General features: G+C 38.7%; 1 protein-coding gene across 4 annotated transcripts in view; it reads left to right on the top strand.

The window, feature by feature from the left end:
• The window catches only part of znf438 (zinc finger protein 438), a 54091-nt gene that overhangs the window by 13622 nt on the left and 13914 nt on the right, over positions 1-26555 (top strand). For 3 of the 4 annotated variants that reach the window (XM_057358455.1, XM_057358456.1, XM_057358458.1), the window contains one exon: positions 24962-25033. The gene's annotated coding sequence lies outside the window, so the exon portion shown is untranslated. Of the gene's footprint in view, positions 1-1157; positions 1186-24961; positions 25034-26555 lie in introns of all 4 variants that reach the window. The other variant, XM_057358457.1, reaches the window with a different exon arrangement.

The raw sequence follows: 26555 nt of genomic DNA, 5'->3' as shown, positions 1-26555 counted from the left end.
ATGGTTCACCCTTTCCACATTAAATTGATTGATGAAATTTATCGGCTTGCGCTAGTAGATTACTAACCTGCTGCAGCAGTGTGTGAGAGATTTTTGAGATGGCCTGTGGGACAAGGGCGTGGTCAGCGTGTATGATGCAAAAAAGATTGTGTTTCTCGAAGTTGAAGCTCATCGTTACATAAACACATGATGTTATGGCCTCAGAGGAACCTGGTAGGGTTATGAGTGTGTGCTTGTGTCAGAGAGAGAGATGATACGGAGGATAGAGTTTCAGAGAGCGAATGAGGAGCATGTGATGAAGATGTGTGCATCTTAATACATCATATGCAGGCCCAAATCTGTGCCGGTAGAACACTGTGTATATTATTCATTTTGTATGAAATATTTTGGTTAATTTGCTCATGTTTTTATTTTTAACTACAAATGTGAATGTGAAATTGTGTGCTAAGGTTGAAAGAAAAATCATTTTTGGGTGAACATTCCCATTTAAACTTTGTAATGCTTTAAAGTAAAAGTTAATCTCAAAATCAAAATTGTGTTATTTTTTACTCTCCCACATGACCTTCAACATGTTTTAAGACCTCCCGGCGTCTTCGGAACACAAATAAAGATATTTGGGTGACATCTGAGAGATTTTCAGGGTTCCTCGTAGACATCATGGTCATAGTACTAAAGACATTGTTAAATTGGCCCATCTGCTCATAGTGGCTCAATTGAATTATTTTGAAGCGGCGAGAATATTTTATGTGCGGAAAACAAAACAAAATAACGACTTTAATCGATATATTCTCCTCTGTCTTGTCAGTCTATGGTGCACGTTCACAAGAGCACTTCGACGCATGTGCATATGGTGGGGGCAGAAGCCGGCTTTCTGACTGACAACCCGGAAGCATAACTCGCTTTATATAGGCTGATCTTTCTCAAAATGTCTGATGATTTCGATATTGAGGAAGACTTGCATTTTTTTGCCCAACCGAATACGCATGCATCGAAGTGCTCTCGTGAACGCACACCATAGCTTCAAAAAAGTTCAATTGAGCCACTGTGAGCGGATGGACCAATTTAACGATGTCTTTAGTACTTTTCTGGACCTTGACAACAACTATAACCATGATCTCTCGGATGTCACCTAAAATATCTTTATTTGTGTTCCGTAGGTCTTAAAACATGTTGAACGTCATGCGGGTGAGTAAAATAACACCATTTTGATTTTGAGATGAACTTTTCCTTTAAAGCATTACAATGTGTAAATGGGTAAGTTCACCCAAAAATGAAAATTCTGTCATCATTTCAAACCTGTATGACTTTCTTTCGTCAGCAGAACACAAAAGAAGATATTTTGAAGAATGTTGGTAGCCGAACAGTTCAAGGAGTAGTTTGCTTTAAAATAAGCCCCCATTGACTTTCCATAGTAGGAATAAAAATGACTATGGACTTTCATACCTACAGTAGAAGAGTGTAGGCGGAGGTTTATGTTATGAATGACTATGGAAAGACTTTCATACCTACAGTAGAAGAGTGTAGGCGGAGGTTTATGTTATGATGAAAGTTTCTGTAGTATAACCACATGTACGGTTCTAATGAGACTTTGCTACTGTACTACTACTTATTGTCTCAGAAGATGAGATTTCTGAGGGAGTACACGGTAACAGACCAAACAATGCGGAGCGATGATTTAGTTTATTTGTATTCTGTTTGCAGATAGACCTGTCTCTGGCCCTGTGGTGAAACACAGTTTACAGTGCTGAATTCAGCATGTGTGAGAAAATGTTGTCGTATGCAGTACCTGAAGTGCTGACTACAACCTTCTTCCTATTTAGAGTGATTTGCCAAGCTTTAGATCCAGCACATTAGCCCATTCTGCAATGATTAAAAGCACTTATTTAATAGCGTTTCAATTACTTTGGCCTGTCTCTCATATTTAAATATCTCGCTGTTCTAGGAGTGTTTAAATCGAGCTAGATAAAGCACTTCTTTGTATAGATAATGCAAATGAATCCATTACTGTCCATAATGATGATTTCAAATAGTGCATGTGATGTAAAGAGAAATAATGCAGCTGATTGAAAACAGTTGAAGAGGAACGCATAGATGTTGACTTCAACTGGATTTTGTTTATAAGACTTTGTGCATAATGTGTACAAAGAGCAGATCTGAAATTGATCATGCGTGAGATCAAAAGGCAATTGAGCAAAACCGTGTCGGATGGATGGATGGGCGGATGGATGTAGGAGAATTCCTTCAGCATTGAGCACATCTTTCCTGTTTCTTATGGAAGCGCAGACTGCGCAGCTTGTTTAGAGGCGACCTGACTGTTGTAATGAGGACATTTACGTCAGTCTGCATCAGACTCATGGATGAATAAACTGCAGGCTGGCTCTCTGTTTGAACGCTCTCTGCCAACTACATTATTAAAATGTGTTTGTGTGCGTCTTACCTTTTTTCCATTCTGTTCTCTTTTAACGTTCACCTGGAAGTGACAAGCATGGAGCGATTATTCATCATGTCAGTGTACCATTGGAAACACTTTATGGCTATAAGCTTTTAAGCTGTTTTCAGTAAAGCACAACTTGGTCATCTGTTTTGCTTGGAGTCGTTCGTTCCAGACCTGCAGTCGAATGAGAAAGTTTCTATTGACAATATAAATATTTGAGATGTTTTATAATATATTAGTAGATGATGTTTCACCAATATTATTTATTTATTTTGGAGGATCGTATGAGTTCCCGTGGTGCCGGATGTCATTTTCCTTAGTTGATGGGGGATTGTTCACCCAAAAATGAAAATTCTGTCATCATTTACTCACCCTCAGATTGTTTCAAACCTGAACAAATTTCTTTGTTCTGCTGAACACAGAGAAAGATATTTGGAAGAATGTCAGTAAGCAAACAGATCTCATCTCCCATTTACTGCCTTAGTAAGGAAAATAAATACTGTGGAAGTCAATGGGGGATGAGATCTGTTTGGTTACTACATTATTCCAAATATCTACCTTTGTGTTCAACAGAACAAAGAAATGTATAAAGGTTTAAAACAACCTGAGGGTGAGTAAATGATGACAGAATTTTCTTTTTTGTCTTTAATTTTATGGCTCATGTAAACACAGAACTTGCTAATTTTGAACCAATTTTTTTACGTTTTCTAACCTACATATTTGTAACCTACTGACAGACGCACTGACGTTGACCCAGGCAGGCACCGGTGTACGGTGGTCTGTAGGGTTAATGCTGTCCGGCTGTGTTGCAGTATTCACAGGGTTTTAAGGGAAAGATACGGCGCTTCGGCATGTACCTGTCAGTACTAAATGATTGCTCATTTCCTGCAATGGGAGGAGGGGTGGGTGAGAGCAGTAATAACACACAGCTGCTTGAGCTGGACGATACCTTTCCTCTCCTCCGTGCGAACTGGCCTCTCTCCTCCGGCCTCATGTATCTTCCTCTCGTTCTGTCCTTTCTTTCCCAATCTGTTTTTAATGTTTATGTGTAAGATTCGCTTTGGAATGGAAGAGGTGGACACACACCCATATTGCCCCATTGGGCATGTTCTCCACCTAACTTCTCCTGGCTTCATTTGCGCGTCGTCTGTGTGGGTGTGTGTTTGTGCGTACACACATGCTTGTGTCAGAGCGTGTGTATGTATGTTAGGGGGAGGTTCGGTTTAAGGAGGGGTCAGTAACAAATTCCATCCCGGTTCCAAACTAGGTCACATGACCCAGAATGGAAAGTTCAGCTATGACCAGCTGTAGTCAACATTACGCAGCAAGAGAAACTACAGAGCGGACAATTAGGCAAAAAGAGGGAGAGATGTGGCTAGCCGAGAGAAGAATTAGTCGCAGTCACAAATCACCTGTGCTGATCAATGTGCGTTTTCTCCGAAGGGGTTATTTCGCCCAAATCTTTTAAATTCTGTCATCCTCATGTTTTACCTGGGTGTGTGTTGTTGTTTTTTCAGCAGATCACAAAATATTAATTTTAAGTCGATCTCTTAAAGAAACAAAACATGAAAAGGCACTATTGAAGTAGGTAGGGGTAAAATGAGTAAGATACGTCATAAGATAATACAATATACAATACTGTGTTCATGATTAAGCTAGTATCACAATATATTGATTTTTTTTATTAAACTCAAATTCAAATAAAATATAAATTCCCCCCCCCAAAATTTCCCCCATTTGATGTTGTACATGCAAGGAATTGACAATATTCGTGATTAAACTGAACCTCTTTGTAAAGAATTTTAACATAAGGTTAAGAAAGGAATTGAGAAAGCTAAACCTCAAGAGAGCTTCTTGAAACCGTAAAAGCACAAACAAAAAAACATAGCATTAAAAAATTGTATATCGTCGCTGGCCTTCCCAAACCTAGTATCTCCATATTTTGTGATTTTTATTTTTTGTCATAAATCATTATTTTTAGTCACCCTTTATGTTTGTCTCTGGGTTTTGCAAAATTCGAACTTAAAAGGTATTAAAAAGTGCTTGCCAACTTTGCAAACGCAGTATTTAATCATTTAAAAAGTACAGTGTTTTTCCATTTCCTAAAAACAGTGAATTTGGACATACAAGGCTTCAGAAGGACAGTGATGATATGTTGATGCATTGGCAGCTCAACCAATAGAATTGAACAGAAGTAAAAAAAAATAATCTTGGAACTTGGTTTGGTGGTATTGAGTGTGTTTTTAGCAAGAGCTGTGTACCCATCCTTAGAAAAATGTACTTTTTTGTAAGAAAAAATAAAAGCATTTTGGTTTAAAACAGCATGATGACAATGATTTTCTTGGACAGATTATGTCCTTGGAGACGAGGAACGGTTGGTGATGTTGGTTAAGATGAAGCTTAAGATAAGCTCTGGCTAAGAGGAATATTGGATCCTTAGCCAGAGCTCATATAACTTGACTTAAATCACTGGAAAATGATAAAACATAAATCTTCAGGATATCTCCTCATTCTTGGACAGAGAATAGTGTGTGTCAGAGTTTCCCTGGGAAACGCATGGGCCATTAAAATGCACTAAAAACCTGCCCAGAGGCGTCAAGTTTTAAAGAAACACCTCCACAGTACTTTCCTTCATCTCTCAAAGTTTCGACACCAAAAGCAACGACAGCAAACCGTCTCTGTTATTTTCTCCATAATCATATTTGAGCCGGGTACATTCGTACACTAAGTGACATGAAACCCTACAAATCATCTCTCATATCACAGCCTCCTCTCTTCACATTCAGTCAGGACATCTGCTAAATGGAGTGCCAGCGTCACGCTACATATAATCCCCAATGTACTCTAGGTAAGCCCTGCTCGTGATGTGTTTGTTGTACATATTTAAAGTCATCTGAATTTTATTTAAATAAATTATGTCACCCCACGGATACGCTCGAATCGGTTTCCCATACACGGCGCGGCGTAAAGCAGAGCAGGCTGTTCTTCATTTTGCCCCGGCTGACTGATGGATAACAAACATTTTTTATAGTCTGTCCGTCGAGCATGTCTGCTATTTTATCACCTGGTCAGATTGCCAAAGTAACCTCCTCCTCTTTCTCCATTCCTCCGCTTAGTGAATTCGTCTCGTTGTCCTCCTACACATGCTGTTTCCTCTTTGGATATTACATGGATATTTCTCAAGGGAAAATAATTATTTGTAAGCCAATTTTAGGTTCAGGAATAACAAGATTACTTGTTATTCTGAGAAACAATGTTATTTATGTGATTAATACTCATTTTTGTTTTGATTTCATAAAGCTCTTTCGTTTCTGTTTATATGAGAGGGACATGTGGGAGACTATATTAGTTGATAGATACTGATAGTTCTGACCCCTGATGCTTGTTTTGGAGTCGATTTTGATTTGAAATAGGGCTGGCGTAGACCTCTGTATTTTATTGCACTCTTTCTTGCTGTTAAATACAGGAACGTGATGTAAAGACCCCTCTAAGATGCGTGGTTGATTGGGGTCAGGTGAACTTGAAACCGGAATAATCACACAGGGCTTCCTTTTTCACCTTGAGATTGATTAGTAAACCCAAGCGACCCACTAACTACTCGAAATATATAGTGTTGTGCATTTCTTCTTAATTAGATGGCATATTTTTCCATAGCTCAGTTACGAACTCTTGTGTTTTTTCTGCCAAACTTAAAAAAATCGATGAATCTTAATTAGTTCTCATTTTCATAGGCTTCTTCCTCTTATAGGAAGTGATCATGTGACGCATTGTGTGCAAGATTGTGCAGCGTTGCTCATTTCGTGCAGGCTCCTGAGCTGTCCTAGGTAATGTTTGTCATGTTCAATATCATACAGAAATGTCCTCCGGCCGGCAAGTGGAAAAACGAAAAGCTCTGTGCAGACATGAATTGATTTGAAATATTTATAAAAATCAATAAGAACATACTGCAGTGCTTAACTTCTCTTTATCTCCCCAGTGACCGTTCTGTCCCACTAGCTTTCTGCCTCTGAACAACTCTCTCAGAAACATTGGTGAACCTCCATTATGTCATTCAGGTGCAGGTGGTTGATAATATGCTTTGATTACCGATGGGCAGGCCAACACCGACTGTGCACCGCAAGCTCCCAAGAAGTGTCAGACACATGTGCTGTCATATTTCAGCGTAATTCATTTATTTTGGCTCATTTTAATATTTGTCTTAGAATGTTAATATATTTGACTCTCCTTCGATTCATCCCATGTTGTTTTGCAAATCAGAATTGGTGCAGAAAATGCAAAAAAAATTATGATTTCGTTTTTGCTATGAGCATTTCCTGCGGGCACACATCACAGGAGAGTAAACCAGTTGATTATCAGTTTACCGAAACAACCAACATTTTAAGGGATAATTCACCAAAAAATGAAAATTCGGTCACCATTAAATCACCGTCTTGTCATTTCAAACCTGTATCAATTTCTTTCTTCTGCAGAACACAGAAGATATTTTTAATAATGTTGGTAACCGAACAACACCGGTACCCATTTACTTCTGTTGGACGGACACAAAACCAATTCAAGTCATTCCTCTGTCGTTCAGTTACCAACCTTCTTCAAAATATGTACTTTTGTGTTCTGCTGAAGAAAGTCATACAGGTTTAACAAGAGTAGATAACAACAGACTTTTCATTTTTGGATGAACTATCCCTTTAAGCTGTTGGTTGTTTCTGTAAACTGATAATCAACTGGTTTGGTATTCTGTGATGTCTGCCTGCAGGAAATGCATGTAACAAGAATAAAATCTTTGACTCACACAATTGATCTCAGGACGTGAGAGTCTTTAGGACCACAGCACGTGCTTCCATACTGTTCATAAAACCAGCGTTTATTCTTTCCTAGCTGTTGCCTATACCAATGCTGACAGGTCTCCAACTTTGCATTAGCGTGGAAATAAGTCAAATCCTTAATGCCTTGTTTTTCTTGCCGTTCAGCCTCTTAAGGCAGGAAAGGGTTACTTTCCATGTTTCCTGTCTAATTCCCACCGCTCCGGCTCCTTTCGGATCACTTTCTTCATACTAAACATTCCCAGGCTCCCATAACCTCCCGGCTTCCTTACACTGGCCAAGAGAGATCCCAGGTGAGAGCGTGGGCGAACCTCCTGTTTTCTAAGGGTAAAAATCTCTCCCCGTTTTGCCTCCTGACAACGGTGGTGAAACGTGGGTTCTTTTTTTCCAGCCGTGCTTGATCGCAGGCATGGGAAAACGCAGTTATGAGAGAAATCTATACCAGTTATTTGGCACCGAACACGGCCAAGCTGTTGCGATTGGTGCGCTCGGCTGAGCGATGTTAAGTCTTCACAGATACGTTGAGCACCTATTAAAGGCCCGGCCATCTTCGTGGACGTTTCTAATACATTCTCATAAATGTTTCTCAGAGGAAGAAGAAGAATTTGAAGGCGACTTATTGGATTTTAGAGCCGTCACTCCTGTTACCATGACAACGCATGACAGGCTCTGACACGGCAGAGGTGGCCCGTGATCGAGCCGAATGATAAAAGATGGTTGAGTTAACATGGTCACATGATCGTCTCTGTATCCTGTTGAGGTGTTGAACATCCTTTATGGCTCTCGTGTTCACAAGACTTCAGAATTGTATTTCTTACATATCCTGAATAAAATAATCAGCTTCTTACGTAATTCCCTCGCCCTCTTTGTACCGTTCCCCAACATTAGAATTGCCATTGGGTTACAAAATAGCCTTATCAACATGTTACAAACTGCACACTTCCAGTAAAAGAAACTCGGTACGGTCATAGTTGGAGGCAACTGTGTTTTATAATCCTGATTTTCATTGTCCCGTTCACTGTTTGCTGTGTTTTCCCATGCTTTTCTCCTCCAACTCTCTCTCAGAGCACCTGACAGATGGAGCGAGAGGGAGAACTTTGGATGTGCGATCATCACCCCCGCTTCGACTAAAAAGCGCTAGTCTTTGTAAATGGAAACCCGGGACAGAGTGGAACAAACAGACCAATGTCATCTGACCCAGTGATGGACCTGCTGAGACGGGCTAAATATAGGCCCGTGGTGTACTCACTAATTGCCCTGTGAGAGGTAATCATTCCCAGCCTCTGAAACCTCTTAAATGTTGAAGGGAGTCGAGTCGCTGCTGCCCCCCGCTGTGCAGGAGCCAAATACCAGAGCAACCGTCCACACAGAAACAAACCAAGAACTTGATTATGTTTACAAGTGTCTGGCTAAACAGGTGAAGTGTAGAAAGTTGAACTTGGATTATTTCGTTATTTGTGATGCTCTGCTTGTCTATGTTGGCTTTCTAGACTAGAGAGAGTAAGAGATTCTTTTCTAACCGAGTGAAATTATAAACACCGCTGTTTAAGCAGAAAGATTAATTTTGTGTAAACACACAGCGTTCAGACTCTTCAGAAAGACTCTCTTGATCTTTGCGCAATCAGTAGAAAGCTCTCTGCCTGCCAAGTATTGTCAGGTTCAGCGTATGCTACCTGCTTTCTAGCAGAACAACGCAGACCTGTGACCAAAGCTTAACCTGCGGTCTCACATAGGAAGTGGCCGCCACCCACCGGATATCCTCTCAACTCCCACGGCTAAATAAAGCTGTAGAGCGGAGCAGCTGATAGCGAGTGAGATGTTCGCCCTCTGCTGCTTTAACATGATGACACTGCGTCTTTCATTCAGGCTTAGATTCTGGATTGAGGTTGGGGGCTTCCTGTCTATTTTGTGATAACTGACGGAGAGCATAAGCCTCGGAGGTCAAGCAACTAGAGAATGCTGGGTTTATGTTATATAGAGATGCAAATAAATGTGTGATGCTTATTTACCTCACAATTTTCTCCTGTATTACGCAAGCTTTATTTAAATAAATAGAGCTTCATTAAAGACGAAAATGAATGAATCGTACATGTATCCCTAATTAAGAAAAGTACTACCGTAATAGTAAATTAAAGCAAATAAAGATCTGTATTTAACACAACTGTGAACATGAAAAGGAATATTTTGCACTTGCTGAAGCTTTTATGCACTCTGTGAAGGGCTTTACTGCAACTTCCTGAACGTGTTTATAGCATCTCGCAGTAACAAAACAAGGAAGCATGTACGAAAGCAGAAGTTATGAGTCAGCGTCACTCTTTAAAATGCTGCGTCCCACCTTTTATAGAGGATGTGATGGCATTTAGCTGTCTGTTTCTCCTGATGTGTTTACTTTGGTGCGTATATAAACAAGTTTAAAATGACTTGCTTATCCAGTCAGAATTTAACTTATGAACTTATTAAATTTATATTATGTACTTGTTTATAATATTCGTTTTAATGGTTTCATTCTTTTGTTTTTAACTTGGGTGTCACACACACTCTTAAAAATAAAGCTGCTATAGACCCCTTTTGCGACGACGTCACGTTTGCGTCATGGCATTAGCTGGAGGCAAAACAAAGAGAAAACTGGAGGCGGCCAATACAAACCAGCACAGATTCGGCTACATGAGGAGTTTAAAATATCATCTTGTTGCCAAACAAAAACACAGACGACAGCTGTAGTTAAACACAATAAAACGAGCGGACTGAACAGAAACGATCATCAAAAATGCTTTCGTTTCACTTCATAACACTTTAGATTAAAAAACGACTGTCTTTTGTTGGTGTGGATTATGATTTGGGTATGTGTCTAAAAATATCTCACGTAAATTATGCCCAAATCAGAAACTGGGGAACAAGGTTATTTTTCACGTAGCGATAACTTTTGAATGCATGGGGTGTGCTAACTTTGTTAGTTACGTTATACAACTAGCAGTTGTAGGAAACGTAAAGGAATCTGTTTGTCATCTCTTTTTCTTTAGTTGTCACATGTGGATTAGTTTAAAGGGAGAGGGAACAGCGAGAATGCTAATGTTATGTGTCAGGTTTGTGTTCAAGTAAATCCTAACGTTGCTAACGTTTGCCACTGTTAGTACACGCAGGCATCTATAGATGATTACGCTCTCAGTTCATCTTTACCATGCACGCTTGGTTTAGGTGTAGATGTCAGGCCACTTAACTGGAGGTTATCCTGTCAGTTCGTCCCTGGATCCATTGAGTTAGCGCGTACAGGTCGGCCAGGTTCCTTGCGTTAGTTAACTTTTTCAAAAGCAATCGCGGTCCTAGACAGTCAGTGACCTTAAGTGTGAAAATTTTATCCGATTTTTTTCTAGTCATTGTCAAAAAGCGAGCAAACAAAATGTGCTACCTAGCATTAGTTATGCGGTTAGGGGGGTCTTTCTGCCTCAACCTAAGCTCCGCCCACAAAAACGCTTCATAATGTTGACTAACAGTAAAGGTGTCTATAGACCACTACTTATAAACACCAGCATTGTTTTCGTGTTCTGACGTGGTCTTTAGAAGAACCATTTTTGGCTGTATGGTTCCCTAAAGAACCTTTAACATCCACAGAACATCTGTTACACAAAAAGTTGTTTATAGACCTCTTTGGATGACGTAAACAATGCAGGTTTAACGCTGGCCCTGAAGAACTTCCTGACTACATAAATGTTTTAACAAAGTACAACCAACAGAAAATATATAACTAATGTGAAATGTTAAACAAAGATCTTAAAGATTTATATATGTAAGATAAAAATAAATGTTTTTTCCTGTGGCTCACTGGTTAGAGCATGGTGCTAGCAACACCCCAGGGAATCGCACATAGTCAGAAACAAATGTATAGTACAGTGCAATGTATGTCGCTTTGGATAAAAGCGTCTGCCAAATGCATAAATGTAGACGTAAATAATAATAATAAATAAAAACTGAAACCAGAAGTGCTTTTGGACCACTGTTTACATCTTACGAAGTGGTCTATAGTAGGGGTTGAACGACCTCAGATTTTTTGAAGTCAACTATGATGTGATAAAAGTCGCATCGATGTCGACTAGTCGATGACGTCATTAATAAATAAAATAAGAGGGAATGAATGTTTTGCAATGGGATTGATGGGTTTGGGCAGTAAGACACTCGTGTGTGCGTGCGGGCTGCAGGAGAATGGCGGAACTCCCACAAAATAGCCTCTAAAAATATAGTATCCAAATACAAATGAACTGTTGTTCATCTATTGCACAAGAACCACAACAATTAAACTAAAATAAAACTATTTTAAAGCGCGAGGTCAGTGGTAGCGGTGCTATGCAGTAAGAGAGCAGCAGGTGGATCTCTACAGCATCCTAACGTTACTTCAGATCTGAAGCGTGTGTACTGTGTTCAGACCAAACTTCCCTTGCATTTACAACAAGTCAACTGAAATGTGCACTTATAGATGAAACAACAGAAAAATGTGTCGAGTTTGTTTGTGACGGCCTATGACTTTAGAACAACGGCAATATATTTATTAGCCTAATGCAGCAGACGCTTTATCATAGCGGACTTACAAACGCAGCACCTCAGTGACACAGCAGCCAATATGAGAAACATTTTTTTTATTCTGTTTCTTTCATGTTTTATTAAATGGGGAACAATTACAAAAATAGCCTATTATATTAAAAGATCTGCGTGTAGAAGCACAGCGCACTGAAATCTATTGAACGTTAGGCTTTACTTGCGAGCTTCTGCGGCTTCAGATCAAATCGTGAATGTTGCGGATGAAAACAGGACACATTGTTAATGATGCGTGCGGAAGAAGGACAAGATAACCTATATTATTGCCGGGAGTGTGACAGAATCCCGCTGAAGCGGGTTGGAATGACATCCTGTGCGCAGCTCTCTTAGAACAACCTCTTCTTAAAGGTACAGCGTCAAAATCACATGACCCGCGACTAGTCGACATCAAGCTTTAAAGGTCGCGTCAGAGCATTAATGTCGACTGGTTTGTTCAACCCCTAGTCTATAGTGCAAAAGGTTCAAAAGACTAGAAAAAGGTTTGAAAGACATTTCTCTTTTAAGAACTTTTGACTTAAAAGGTTCTGTTGACAACCAAAAACGGTTCTTCTTTTGCGGCAAAGATCTATCTTTTAAATTTTCAGCAAAAATTACTATATTGCGTTAAATGCTGTTTTGCGTTAATGTGATATAAAGCAATCCTACCTTAAAGGTTTTGGTCATATCAGTCACCCTTATTGCAGAAATTGATTTTTTCCTCGAGTTTCTTTTCTCATGTTATCCCGCACTCTCTGTTCACCCCAAAAATAATTCAATTTAGTCTGTATTGGTGTTCCATTTCACCCCTCCGCCCCTTCATCTGTGCTGAGAATTAACTCTAATGATGTGGCTGTTCTGAGGGCAATCAATTCACTACGCTTAGCATGTGACACTTGTGCTCACAGCGAGGTCACCTGTGGCTTTCGCTCATGGGTGATGATCCATCGCACTGCACCATTTTCCATGTTTGATTTTAATAAGCGAAACCCTAAAGTGGATAATCTGACTGTAATGTGTGAAATATGACATTAAAAATATTGTAAAATTACAGTGTTTTTAGCATGAGGCAAACATCTGCAGCTAAGCCAGCTGGATAAGTAGGTGTGTTGTTGGCAGACGGTGGGGGTGGATGTAATGATATTAGTAGTGATTGGCTAATTTATGAGACTGTTTAGTTATTCATGTCGAGTGTCGGCCATCCATCATAGCAGTGGTGAAGAAAGCTTAACTGCATCATTTAAGTGCCAGACCAGTGGGGCACCGAAAGCCACGTCATGCTGTGGAAACTACCCCGTGTTCGGGAACTACACAAACATAATGGAATGATGTAGTTTCAAAGTGTCTTATGAGACTTGAAGGGTTTTGCCCAAAGACCGTTTGTAAATTTGTAAGACAAACACATAGAAGTTTATTCTGAAAAAGCCCCAGCATCAGGGGTTTTTGTTTTCTAAAAGGAGGCAGCGCCCCAGCAGCAGGAACTTTAGTGGAGTTATAGCACACGAGAGACGGCAGCACTTATTTTATTCCCTAACACACTCTCTCCATCTTCGTCATTTAGTCTGCCTCTCCTCCCCTTAGGTGCATGCGTTTTTGCAAACATATACATTTGAGCTGGAAGGTTTGTCTTGTGCCAAAACTGTGACGTGAGTTTATGAATGATGTGAACGTAGTCTCGGTATCAGACGGATTGCTCTCTGACTGTCTGATGTAGAGATGGGTCATGAGGGTCAACCTGTTTTCCAACAACCAACTAGTTAATTTGAGTTGACAAGTTTATAAGGATTTTTCTTGCATTTACTTGTATTTTTAGCTTTTTCGCAGTGCATTGTTTAGAATCATGATGTGGGGGGTGGGTGATTCTCAAAAATTCTTGGTGTCAAACATGATTTTCTTAAAAACACTTGCATCAACAAATTTAATTTTGATTAATTACAAACAAGGTATGACATGTTTAAAGGCATTAATTTCAGCATAAGTTCAGACAGTTTAAAACAAAATTGATTTTCTTTTGCAAAAAAAGGCCTTAAAAATTCTCATTACCATAACCATTTAAAACTGTCAATCCCATAGCATGTTTTACTAAAAAAAGTGAAGCCATGATGCCCAAGAAACTTTTTATCAATCATACATAAGACATTAATGAATTTATTTTAATAGAAAATTATACATGTAACATTTTTTAAACGTGGAACTCTCCCTGTATTGGTGATGAGAATGAATGTTTTCATTTCACTCTAATGACAAAACGGGACATGTTATGGTAATGAGAATTTAATCAGAAAAGCAATAAAATGCATTATATATTAAAATACATAGCATAATTAAATCCTATGTTAAAATTATGCTTTGTGCAAGGTAGAGAACACAATTATGTTTATTATGATCATTTTTCTGTTACCGAATTATGTTTTATTAATAAAATCTTTACTGCCATGATGTTTTATTTGCTTTGTGAGAATGACCCAGTTATACCATATAGCCTATGTGGTGAAGTACTCTTTGAAAGCTGGCTCTTTGAAATTTGCTTAATTTAATTCAATTAAATCGTTTAGGGCTGGAGACACCAGGTTTTAAATGACATGATGCTGGTGTGAACACAGCACAACACCACAACCAGTGTTGGTTAAGTTACTCTGAAAAAGTAATGAATTACTAGTTACTAATTACATATTCAATAATGTAATTAGATAACTGTACAAATTACTCTATCCAAAAAGTATTTCATTACTTATGACTAATTACTTTCTATATCCTATATCAACCGTGATTAGAATTGATTCAGGGATAGACATGAAACGTCTTATTTAATTCATTCAAATAAATAATAAATAACTACATAAATTATTCGTATTAACTAATCAAAGTATACAAATGTGAGAAAGATACATTAAAGCATACATTTTAAAGTTAGACTTATAATTTTGATGTCATTTCCACTATTGAATATATTACACAGTATTTAGTTCAGTTACATCAGAAGTAACTGTAATCAAATTACAGAAAATAAGAGTAATCCCTTACTTTACTTTTCTTAGGAAAAGTAACTAAATTACAGTAACAAATTACTTTGTAACTAGTTACACCCAACACTGACCACAACATTAAAAAATAATCCATTGCAATTTGCCACGTATCGCCGTCATGGTTGGTTAAAACCAAAATTATAAATAAATTGAAAAAGATACATTTTCTAATGTGGTTGCCACTGTGTTCCAGTCCTAAAATGTTATTGTGGTTGGTTGTGTCATATTTTAGTCAGACGACCCCCTTTTGTTAAAGTGGGCAGATTTGGTCCAGAATAAGCTTCAAAACTTGACAAGACTTTATGCTAAAAATTAAACGTATATATAAACGTAAGACTACCCAGAACATGAGCATATGTGTGGGAATCATTTGGATGGGACAGAATATTGGAGTTGGACGGCGGAACGTAATTATACATCTTCATTTACCTTGTTCTACTTAAAGAAATTCAATATTCTGCTCTATATTTTTATGGCAGCGAGTTGTGTTTCATGTTCACACGGCACTGGTTTTAATCAGATGCGTTTGGAAAAAGGAAGCCTCTTAAATATTAATTATCTGGACTTTGGTGAGGAGTTTCTGCATGACACTGTAAGCCATTATATTCTCTTGAAAACTTTTCAAAGCTTTGGATCATTTTCAACATTGATGAAGTTGTAACCTAGTTTCTATCACTGGCACAGCGTTCCATCGGCAATGGGGTTTTCCATGCAAGCCAGAGGACATATTATCTCCGTTCTCCCCCTTTACCTCACATCCTGTGATTTGTTGGAGGGCTTAATCCAAATAAAACCTTGAGGGTCTCTATGGGATCAATTTGAAAGGATCTCTCCTCCCTATTCTCCATTTTTCCAGTTTTTCTATTCTAGCTGTGCCATCTTTTTCCATCATGGCTCAGTATACAGTGGATAAGCAATCTACTTTTGGGTGTCAGTTTGGCTAATCATTCTTGACTCTTTCCGCTCGTATAGGTCCATTTTGCCACGTCCTGGCACTTCCTAAACATCTCTGTAGGTGCAAAAACATTACCAAGATGGTTGAATCAGATTTTATTTAAGCGTTTTCTATGGGATTTTTTTGCAAAGAGGTATTTGACCATGGCTTTTGTATTCAATTAATGCAAAATGCCTTCTTTTTCACCTATAATATGGTAGGAAAGAGCACATGTTTGAGAGACAGACAGGGTTGTAATAGATGTCTCCGTAGGCTGCTCAGTCTTAAACAGGCAGAGTTTGCTAAAGGAAACCCTCAGGCTTAAATCTATTATTCACATGTACCTCTGCAGTGGTGTAGATCCTCTCTTTCAAACACATATACGCACACACAAAAGCGGGGAAATGAAAGCTGTCGGCTGTTTGCAGTCAAGGAGCAAATGGACAGAGCGAAGGCCTTTTGTCAAGACATGAATCTCCTGTGACTCTACAAAGACCTACTAGCAGACACATTGTTTGAGAAACAAGGATGGATACAGTATCTGTATTGATGTGAATGAGCTAAATGGATAGTGTCGACTCCTGATAACGGTCTTGCTTTGCTCTCTGGGTCCACTAACAGCTGAGCTTTTTTAAGTGGTTGTAGTTGGCATCAAGAACCTGATCCTGAATCAGTACTTGAATCAGTATTCAGTGAGATGTTATGGGTGTATTCAGACCTGTCTTGTTTGGTTCGATTGAATCGAACTCAAATTCGTTTCCCTCTTGGGCGCGGATCTTTTGGGCAGGTGTGAATACAGCAATCGTACTCGGGTGCGGACCAAACAACCGTACCGAGACCCACCTGAGGAGGTGGTCTCGGTCCGGTTCCAAACGAACTCTGGTATGGTTCGTTTAAGGTGTGAACATTGCCTGTCCTCGATTCGACCCAGTTGCAGAAATCCACTGTCGGCATGCCATAGGCGCACATAAGAGCTCCGCTGGAACTGTCATAGGGATGGTTACCGAAACCCGGTATTAAACGGGCACCGGGGGGCTAAACACGCAGCACGGCCGATGTGTCTGTGAATGCTTTTTACTTGCGCCTGGCTCCGCACTGCGCTGCGTGTCTCCTAAATATCATACACACGTAGGGGTGTGCAAGACATCAGTCGAATATTAGATCTGCAATTATTATTTGAAATTTAAAAACTTGTTCAAAAAACTCATTTAACGTCATTCTCATTTAACGCTTCTTCGCTTCATCTGTAATGACTTTATAAGACACAAAATATTTAAATTAGTCTGTGGTCTGAGTGAACAAAGATTTAGGAACGCACACAAATTCATTTTTAAGTTTACACGCCGGCCGCTCACATCAACATATCAAAATTATTTAAAATACTTATCTGGTGAGCCACTTAATTTGGTAACATTACTTAATACATTAGATATAAAAATACCAATGTAATATTACATTATTAACATTAGTTTATTTATTACCATAACTTCAGAGCGGCTTTTATTTCTAAATTCATGTTCATTTGTTAAAAATACATCAACGAATGCTAATTCAAGCTTGAAACATGAAAATGTAGATTTAACTGCAACTATTGGCTTTAAAATAAGATTGGTACCTTTTTCCTTACCTAAAAGCCTGTATTTTCCTCCTAAGAGGTATGATGAGGTCGTCGCCTTCAAGTTATAGCCTGCAAATGAATTTCTAACTGAAGTTTGCATGGATGTTTTTCATTTTAAAACATGCTGTATTGTTACCTTGCAGAGCTAAATAAGGCAGACACTGACAATGAAATGCGAAAGAGAACAACATTTATATGCGGTGGGGATCAGTAGAATTAGTAAATATCTTCCTCAAATGACGGTCGCATAATAAACAGGGAAACATGCACTACAATGGCTCCGTCTGTGTTGCGGGGTATTTTTTAGGATCTTAACTCATACAGTCGGCATGGCGGTATCAAGCCTGTTGACTTTATTTATTATCAACATTATAAATGATAAAAACAGATATTCTTGTCAGTTCTGGCTGTTGTTACCGAGCCCACGAGCAGCGCGTCTTCAACTGAGGAACATACTCTTACCAGATTAAAATAGGCCTATATACATTCTGTTTTGTATGTTTTTTGTACGTTCTGTTTTTATGCGTTTGCTCCACATGGGTTTAAACGCTGTTTTTATGTAGGCCTAATTTTTTTATTTTCTTTTTCCAATGTTGCATGTGGCACATTTAATCCATTTTGTACTCATTTTTAAAATCCAAAATACTTTCTTAATATAAATATATAAAATAATATAAAATAAAACAGCCAAATATACAATATTTTATTAAATTGAGAATTTAAGTAATCCAGAATTTTATTCTAATGAAATAAACATGCGTAAATCTGTCACCCATGCATAAAATTCAGTAACCCATTTAAATTTTTTAACTTTTGTTAAAGTAGCAGATATATTGAACCAACCCATTTCTTTTAATGCTGCTGGTCCAAGCTTAAGACTATTTATTTTACACTTAAAATAATAAAATTAAAAAGTTTTATTCTTAATGTCTTTGTTTTGGTTTCCTTATTTGCATAAAAATATGAAAAAGAACTGATAAGTTCACCGATAAGCAGTATTTGTAATACCATTAAAATCTATGATACCCATCACTAGTTTTGCAGCACATCTTCGTCTTTTCAAAATCCTAATAAAAACATCATATAGAAGACATTGTATCTTAGGATGCTATTATAGTTTCTGCATATTGCGTTAGTAGCTGATAAAATAAAAACGGCACTATGAAAGATCTCCATGATTAGCCTATTTTTGCACTTCCTGCTTTTCCCTGCCTGACAATTAATGTCCAATGAGTGGATGACCTTAGCAAATATTTGGTTTTGTTTACAATTTTGGTTCACTTGCAAAAAGGGCAGTGTGAAAGCGAACCACACTAAACAAAAAAAATCAACATTGCATTTGGTCTGTACCAAAGCAAGTGAACTAGCGGACTTTCCTGTTGTGAATACACCCTATGTTTACTTTCAGTGCTCTAGTCAATTGTAATTGCTTTGATGTAGCTTTTTCACACAAAAAGTTTTTTTAATAAAACAAATTTATATACGTGCCCTGATAAGTTTGAAATGTGTGTGACATTTTTTAGATTCAACTTTATTGTCATTGCACATGTACAAGTACAAGGCAACGAAATGTGACCTCTGCATTTAACCCATCCAGAGAGTAGTGAACACATGCACAGCAAGTGGTGAACACACGTACCCCCGGAGCAGTGGGCAGCTATCACTGCAGCACCCGGGGAGCAAGTAGGGGTAAGGTGCCTTGCTCAAGGGCACCTCAGTTGTTACCCGCTGGCCCTGAGAATCGAACCGGCAACCTTCTGGTCACGAGTCCGACTCTCTAACCATTAGGCCACAACTGCCCCCAGACATTTGTGACCCTGGACACAAAAACGGGTCAATTTATTGTAATTGAGATTTATATATCATCCGAAAGCTGAATAAATAAGCATTGATGTATGGTTTGTTAGGATAGGATAATATTTGGCTGAGATGCAACTATTTGAAAATCTGGAATTTAAGGGTGCAAAAAATCTAAATATTAGGTTCAATATTAGTTGTCCGTCAGAGGCGCTGTAGCAGGCCGTTGATAAGAAGAAACAGTTTTTGTTAACACTCTCTATTGGCTTACCGCATATTGACATTATGCAGAGTAGATGAACCCGGAAGTTGAAATTCTAAGCTTTACATACATACCAAACTTGAGTGGGTAATTCCCAAAGGGCGGGCAGCAGCGAACAAAGTTTGTAGGCGTGTTTCTGACCAAGTTGTTTACACAATCTTTACTTAATATCTTAATAAAAGAAAAATTGATCATTTTGACCCATACAATGTTTTGTTGGCTGTTGCTACAAATATACCCATGCTACTTATGACTGGTTTTGTGGTCCAGGGTCACATTTATCATGGAACACAAATTGAGATTTACAGACCCAGTTACTATTTAGTTCATTGAATGAATGATGATGTTTCTTATCATTTTCTGTAGAGCACAAATTCCTTGCATTTTCCTGTCCTCTTTTGATTGACAGGATATACTGACTATTGGCTGATATATCAGTGCTTCTCAATTTTTTTGCAATTGTTGTGACTAAAGTGGTTCTTAAAATTTTATAAAAATAGTATATAGTTTTTTGGGGGTGGGAATCTTTGGTCCCTCACGATTCTTTTAGAGCTGTCAAATATTGTATTTTAATACAACTGAGTGCCCAGTAAAAGCCATTCTCATTGACGTATTTTGCTGTCAGACATTAAAACAAGTACGTAATATGAATTAAACGCGACTCATTAGTGCTGTATGTTAAACGACTTCCACTTCCACGGATTGTCACATCGTATGAGAAAATCAGCATACACACACACACAGGGTTTTTCCTGGCTCAAAATGAGGCAGAGGTGGTGCCATCCTGATCTTGTACACACACACATAGGCCTACCGTACCAAGTACCTTAACCAAAGTGACTTTGAGTTTGAGATATTAAAAGTTCTAATAAAATTAGATAAAAATGACAATTATTAAGTTATATAAAACATTACTTTTATTCAACCGAACAGAAATGTTTTTTAATCAAATAAAGCTTTTTTATCATTTCAACTAACTTTTCAGCCCACAATAGCCAACTGAATTAACGTCTTTCTAAATGAGCAAAGCCCTTCACATTTTGCATTCTCTGTGGTTCACTTTAAATGATTCAATGATCTCTTATATTCGCTAGTGACTGAAAAGTTCAATAGTTTAAATGAATCGGTTCAAATGAGTCATTCGTGTGCAAGTCGTTCTGAACGCAATGTGCGTTCATACTGGCGAACTCGCTGTGTACAGTATACGCTGATTCAACGATCCAATTGCACAGCTAAAAACATTACAATGATGTGCGTCATGTTAATTTAATAAATTTCAAGAAATTAAACGTACTTGGATGCAAAACAAACAGCCATGAAACGCAGGCTGGCTCTTGTTCTGCAACTCTTTTTAGCGCCTCAGTGTGCTGATAACGAAACAGCGCCTCCACTGTGGCGTAATGTCGCAACTGCAGTTACAAATGACAGTCTGTTAAATGCACGTAGCATTTCTTGTGAAGACTCGCAACATATTTTTGGCGAGAGCCTGAGGCGGTACGACATTTGATGGAGGCGGCTGCCTCCAATTTCTCTATGCAGGAAAAACACTGCACACATTAAAAGAGCGGTTATTTGACCAGTATTAGTGTATTAGGCCCGCGTAGAGCACTCAGAGCGCCCATCTGGCTAACAAACTGTGCATATTTACAGAAGTATGTTCATGTTCTTTAGTTGGAACAGTGACAGGTTTTGGGAAACGCTATTTTGCACTTACTGACAAGTCAACTGTTTATTGTAAATTGAATGCGCTGTTTCTCCCTTCCGCGCACTCACTGCACAGAGCAGATGCAGAGAAATACCTAAAAATGTATTTCATTTATCTTGCAGTGTAGTCCTACAGGGCTGAATGTATTTGGTTTTCTCTCTATCTCTCTGCTCATGTATTCTCCGCTGTGTTTGCGCGTGAGGTGTGCACTCTGTAAAAGGTCCGGTTGCCGCACCACTCTTGCAGTTGACTTCCGCCTTATTTGTTCCAAAGACATCACATTATTATATTTAGTAACATTTTTTAAAAATCGATTTTTGACATTTGTGAATCGATTCGAATCGCTAGCAGATTGAATCGATATTTATTGTGAATCGATTTTTTCTCCCACCTCTATAGTTTTTTATAAAATGGGTACTTTTTAGTGGCCGTCAATAAAGAATGCTTACGTAATAGTGTGGCTATGACATCTAGAGCTACATAACTGCCGAAGTTAACCAGCCAAACCTTGACCACCTGCTTTAGACAAACTTACCAGACTTACCAGAACCAGAAGCGGATATATTGCACTGCTCGAATAAACAGAGCCATGTTTTGAACGTTTATGTTTCTGCACTTTTATTTGGCATACAAGAGTGTTTTTAAATCAAATACACACCTCGTATTTTTTGCCCCCCGTCTTTCATTATTTTGTTTTGATGTCTATGTGCTTGTGGGATGCAGGCTTTTAACAGACTTTTTACTAGACATCATTGGCACAGGGCCTCTTCCCTTGGGTCACGTGACTGGTAATAATGACATCATTGAATCTCGCCAGTTGAGGTTTAATACCAGAGTCCGAGGCTGAAGCCTATAATTTCGCCTCTCCTCTTTTTGACATGCTGTCGCTCCGATCTAATTTAGGCCTGGGTACAGCTGTGCTCAATTCTAACCATACCCTGTTAAATCTGTTTTTTTTCTGTTGCTAAACTAGTGTTTTTAAACGACAACAGGGACACCTGCTGCCTGGTTATTCAGCGGCAAGCCCCTGAACTACAAAAAGACTGAAGGTTTATTGTGACATTAACGTTACTATTGCGTAAAAAAGGTTTTTGTTGGGTTCATACCTAATGTATTTGCAGTAAAATTTCACTCTGAATGATTCTGTTCATCCACTTGTAAAACTTCACCACAAACACACTTTAGTACGATAGATGCCAGATTCACGCACAGTTTGTATATAAAGCCTTTTTATTAAAGTTAAACTAAGCAACATTTGCAATAATGACTGCTGACATCATCAGTATTGACACAAGAGTCCTGTCATTCACACACGAGGATCAGACAAAACAGCCTGTGTCTTAATGATGCCAGGGAGGTCGGAGTCACACTGGGCACTAATGTAGTATGCAGTCATAAGACATCACACTGTTCAGCCTATGTGTAATTACAAACACAGCGCAGGACTCATTATATGGCGTTTGTGTGGACAGCGTGCATGCATGAGATAATCATGTGTTCACTAAAAACCATTTTCGAGGTCAAACACAAATACACACACACTTGGCTGTCTGCTGGTGTTTTATCGACTGCTCTATCAGGGAAACACTGTGCAGTGTTTGAAGTGGAAAGCTTTAATCAGAAGAGTAATTGTTTGCATTTGTAGGTGGCTTGGCCTTGTGCGGCTATGTACATGTGAACGATTGGCCGTTTCTGTGTGAGAATGGACGTAACTATTAGTAATGCCTGCAATGGAGAGCATAAATATTACTGTTGCTCATACTTATGGTTAAAGGGATAGTTCACCCAATAACATGCATTTTATCATCATTAATTCACCCCCATTTCATTCAAAACCTGTATATGAGTCTTTCTTCTGTGGAACAGAAATGAGGATATTTTGAGAAATGTCTCAGTGGTTTTGTGTCCATATAATGGAATGGAATGAGGGCCAGTGTTGTTTGGTCATCAACATTCTTCAAAATATCTTCTTTTGTGTTCTGCAGAAGAAACAAGGTCATACAGATTTGATTTGAAATGACATGAGGGTGAGTAAATACCTAAAATTTTGGGGTTAGCTATCCCTTAGTCTTGCGTAGCCAGACCTTCATACTGAAGGTCTTCATACTGAAGGTCTGGAACTTATCGCCGCTTTCTTTGGCCAAGGCCCGCCCAAGAGGCCATATGACTGACAGGTAAAGCAACCTAACACGTTTTGTATTGTGCCGCGTCATGTTTAGAGGCGTGGAAATGTCCCCGCAGTAACAGACCGGTGTACATTCACAAATGTCAAAAGTGAACAGAAACAACAATGATTATAACTTTATGCAATGAAACTCTTTAAAATTAAGCGTTTAGTCAATTGTGATGAATTCTTAAAGCAACCGTTGTAAACAGAACAGCTTACTTCTTAGATCAGACGGCATTGTGTTGTCTCCCGGAAATCCTGTGAAATTCAACCAATCAGATGACGACTTGAACGTGCTGAAGTGTTTCCAGAAAAGTGTGCCTTATGCATCAGACGTTTAGCCAACGGTCCGTGGGCGTGACATCTGAGGCTGTGACTAGCTATCCCTTTAAGTTTTAAACTTGGCACTCAATAAGTAAAAGGACCCAAGTCCTAACTGGCCAGTGAGCAACTATCTAGCAGCTCCAAAACAACGCACTGGCAACCATCCAGAACACTATAGCATTATGGCATTGAGATTGGCATTGGCAAATGGGATTTGTCATATTATTAAAAAAAATATATAAAATATATATATATATATTAGTTCTTATTCGTTTAGTGTTTCCTTCACAGGCAGCATTTGTGCAGTTGTTTTGCATGTGTATGCCCTGAGAACTTGGCTAGTTTTGGCAACTGCCAACACTGCACTATAGATATTTTATCTTCTCATTTGGCATATGAAGTTCAGTTTGAGTTGTTTTTAAACTGTATTATTACCACCTAGATAAATGATCAATTTACGCCAAATTTAACATGATTAATGAATACACATAGCCACACTAATGTTATCCTCTCATTATTCTCATTACACTGTAATTGTTATCAAAACACAGCAAAACCCAAGTTTTGAAACTTTCCGAATATAAACCCTAAGGTTTATTCATTTTATTGTAATACCGTGTGTTTGAGTGTCTTATACATAATTCAGCAACATGGAGAGCCACTTTGTGAAGCATTATGAATAATCAATAAGCAAACCTCAGTAATACATCTTATGAAGAGATCATTTCTCCCTTGACTGTAGAGCAGATTATAGTCATACGGACAGTAAAGTGCAATTTCATACGGACCTCATGGTGAGGTCAACAGTATCTTGAGGCTAAACGTTATTGACCGAGCGCTTCAGCATCTGCTTGCGTCCTTGCTGTTGATTCCGTTTGACCCCTTCACACGCACGCACAAACGGACAAGGTGAGGGCCATAAGCCCTGTGTTTTTCCCTTGATGAGACTCCAGGGCAATCGTCTATCACGCTGTTACATCCATATCATTCATAATTTACAGACAAAGATTCAGAAAGGATGCTTGGTATGTGAGCGTCTCCATCGCAATGGTGTGCACGAGCATGCTTGTGTACTTGTGTGTGTTAATAAGACCTGATCTGAAACAAGAGGGCGTTGGATCTGTTCTCATCTCTGATGCTCGGCGAATGAACTTTTCTCCTGTTATTTTACAGTCAGTGAGGATGAGGAATGTCATGTGAATAATTCACCGGAAAAGCTTATTATTTATTTAGTCTTAAGCAGGCTTCTGTGTGCTGGACACATTGTGTGGTTAAAAGGTCCTTTAATTGTGCTTGATTCTGTTGTTTCAGGTGAGCGGAGGGCTGAGGAAGGAGAAGAGGATTGTGGGCCATCTTGGGAGAAGGACACTGAAGATTCTTTGGGTAATTTCTAAAACCATCATACATGAGTGAGGCGCCCCTCTCAAAGTATTCTGTAATCACTCCATTCCAGTTCCATCCACCTCCGACTTCCACTTACTTTGATTATTGACAGTCGAACTCATTTTGACCAAGAAATGGACAACTAGACAGGAAGAGACTGTCTGTTGAAAAGTCACCATTTAGTGTTCACTTTTTAATAAAGTGGTTTTCTTTTAAAACTCAAGTAGTGGTAAGCGAATCTCTGCACGCGATTCACAGAAATAAGTGGAGATTGTGCACAGGCGTCCAATTCTTTTTTGTGCATACCTCTGCAGATGAAATGGAATTTACAGCTGTGTTGTGCATAAACAATCAAAACTGAATATCTGTCTAAATATCGAAAATTAAGCAATTTTTTTCTAACTTTGGGAGATAAAACAATAAAATAACTTTTTAGAACCAAATACCACTTTGTTTCTAAGCAGACAGTGTGAGGCGTGTCATTTGCATAGCCGTGGATCCTTTTTGGCTGCCAGCTTGGTTTTGTGTCTCATTGTATAACAAAATGATCTTGTTTTTCTCCCAAGGCTCAGTTACACTTGCTCTTTATTAAAACTGATACGAGTGAGGTCAGATTTACAGAGTCAACAGTTACCACATTCCAGCAGTACGGCCCACTAAAGTAATCTTTAAAGCTCAGTCATTATCAATAAGCCATGTTTTTAATAACCGGTCCTTTTAAAGACGGCATGAAATTAAAGTCGAAAAATCCTATTTTTAATGGAAAATTGTATTGTTATTTATAATGTGCACTTCATTATTATTATTTTTTATTCAAGTGCCCTTATAATCTTTGAAAAAACGTTGACCACCTCTCCCCCTCTAAACAACTTCTCATCACTTCCTGTCATGAGGAATGGCGCGAGGGCGGAGCTTTCTTCATGGGAGGGTGCAGATGGTGAGTCCGGTGGGGAATAATCCTCCACAGTTGACTAACTCGCATTCAAATCTGTCTCCCGTTTTTTTTGCAACGGCCATTTTCCAATGATCCAATCAGTTTTGGATGTGGGAAATCAAGTCCCGCCCTACATGTTCTCTCATTTCAGAAGCCGTTTTACTTGGATATACGTCACGATACGGAAGAAAATACGATCGTTACTTTTGTTTTATGCCGACTTTAAAATCTTAATAAGGAGAAAGTCTGCTGATTACTTTAGCATAGTCTTATCTAGACTGCTTATCATTTATTTTTTAATAACAGCACCACAGCTGATGCGATATATCAATTGTTTCATGCAGTTGATAGTGAAATGGTTTGTATTGAGTCTTGCCTTTTGGCGACGTATACTGTAGTTAACAGTATGTAGCCTTCAGTATTAAGTGCTGCATCCAGCTGTGCAGTTTCTGTGTACAGTCAGTGAGGCACCAAGGTTTTAATAAATCCCTTTGGAGCATCTCAGGAGATCCGACAGCTCCCTTTGCTGCCATTGACCTCATTATACAATAGACAGCTGCTTTAGTCACTGCCGTCCTTTCAGTACAG

Source organism: Triplophysa rosa, linkage group LG18, assembly GCF_024868665.1.
Source record: "Triplophysa rosa linkage group LG18, Trosa_1v2, whole genome shotgun sequence".
NCBI classification, from domain to species: domain Eukaryota; kingdom Metazoa; phylum Chordata; class Actinopteri; order Cypriniformes; family Nemacheilidae; genus Triplophysa; species Triplophysa rosa.
Note: the sequence above shows the minus strand (reverse complement) of the source record. Positions and strands in the feature narration are given on the sequence as shown.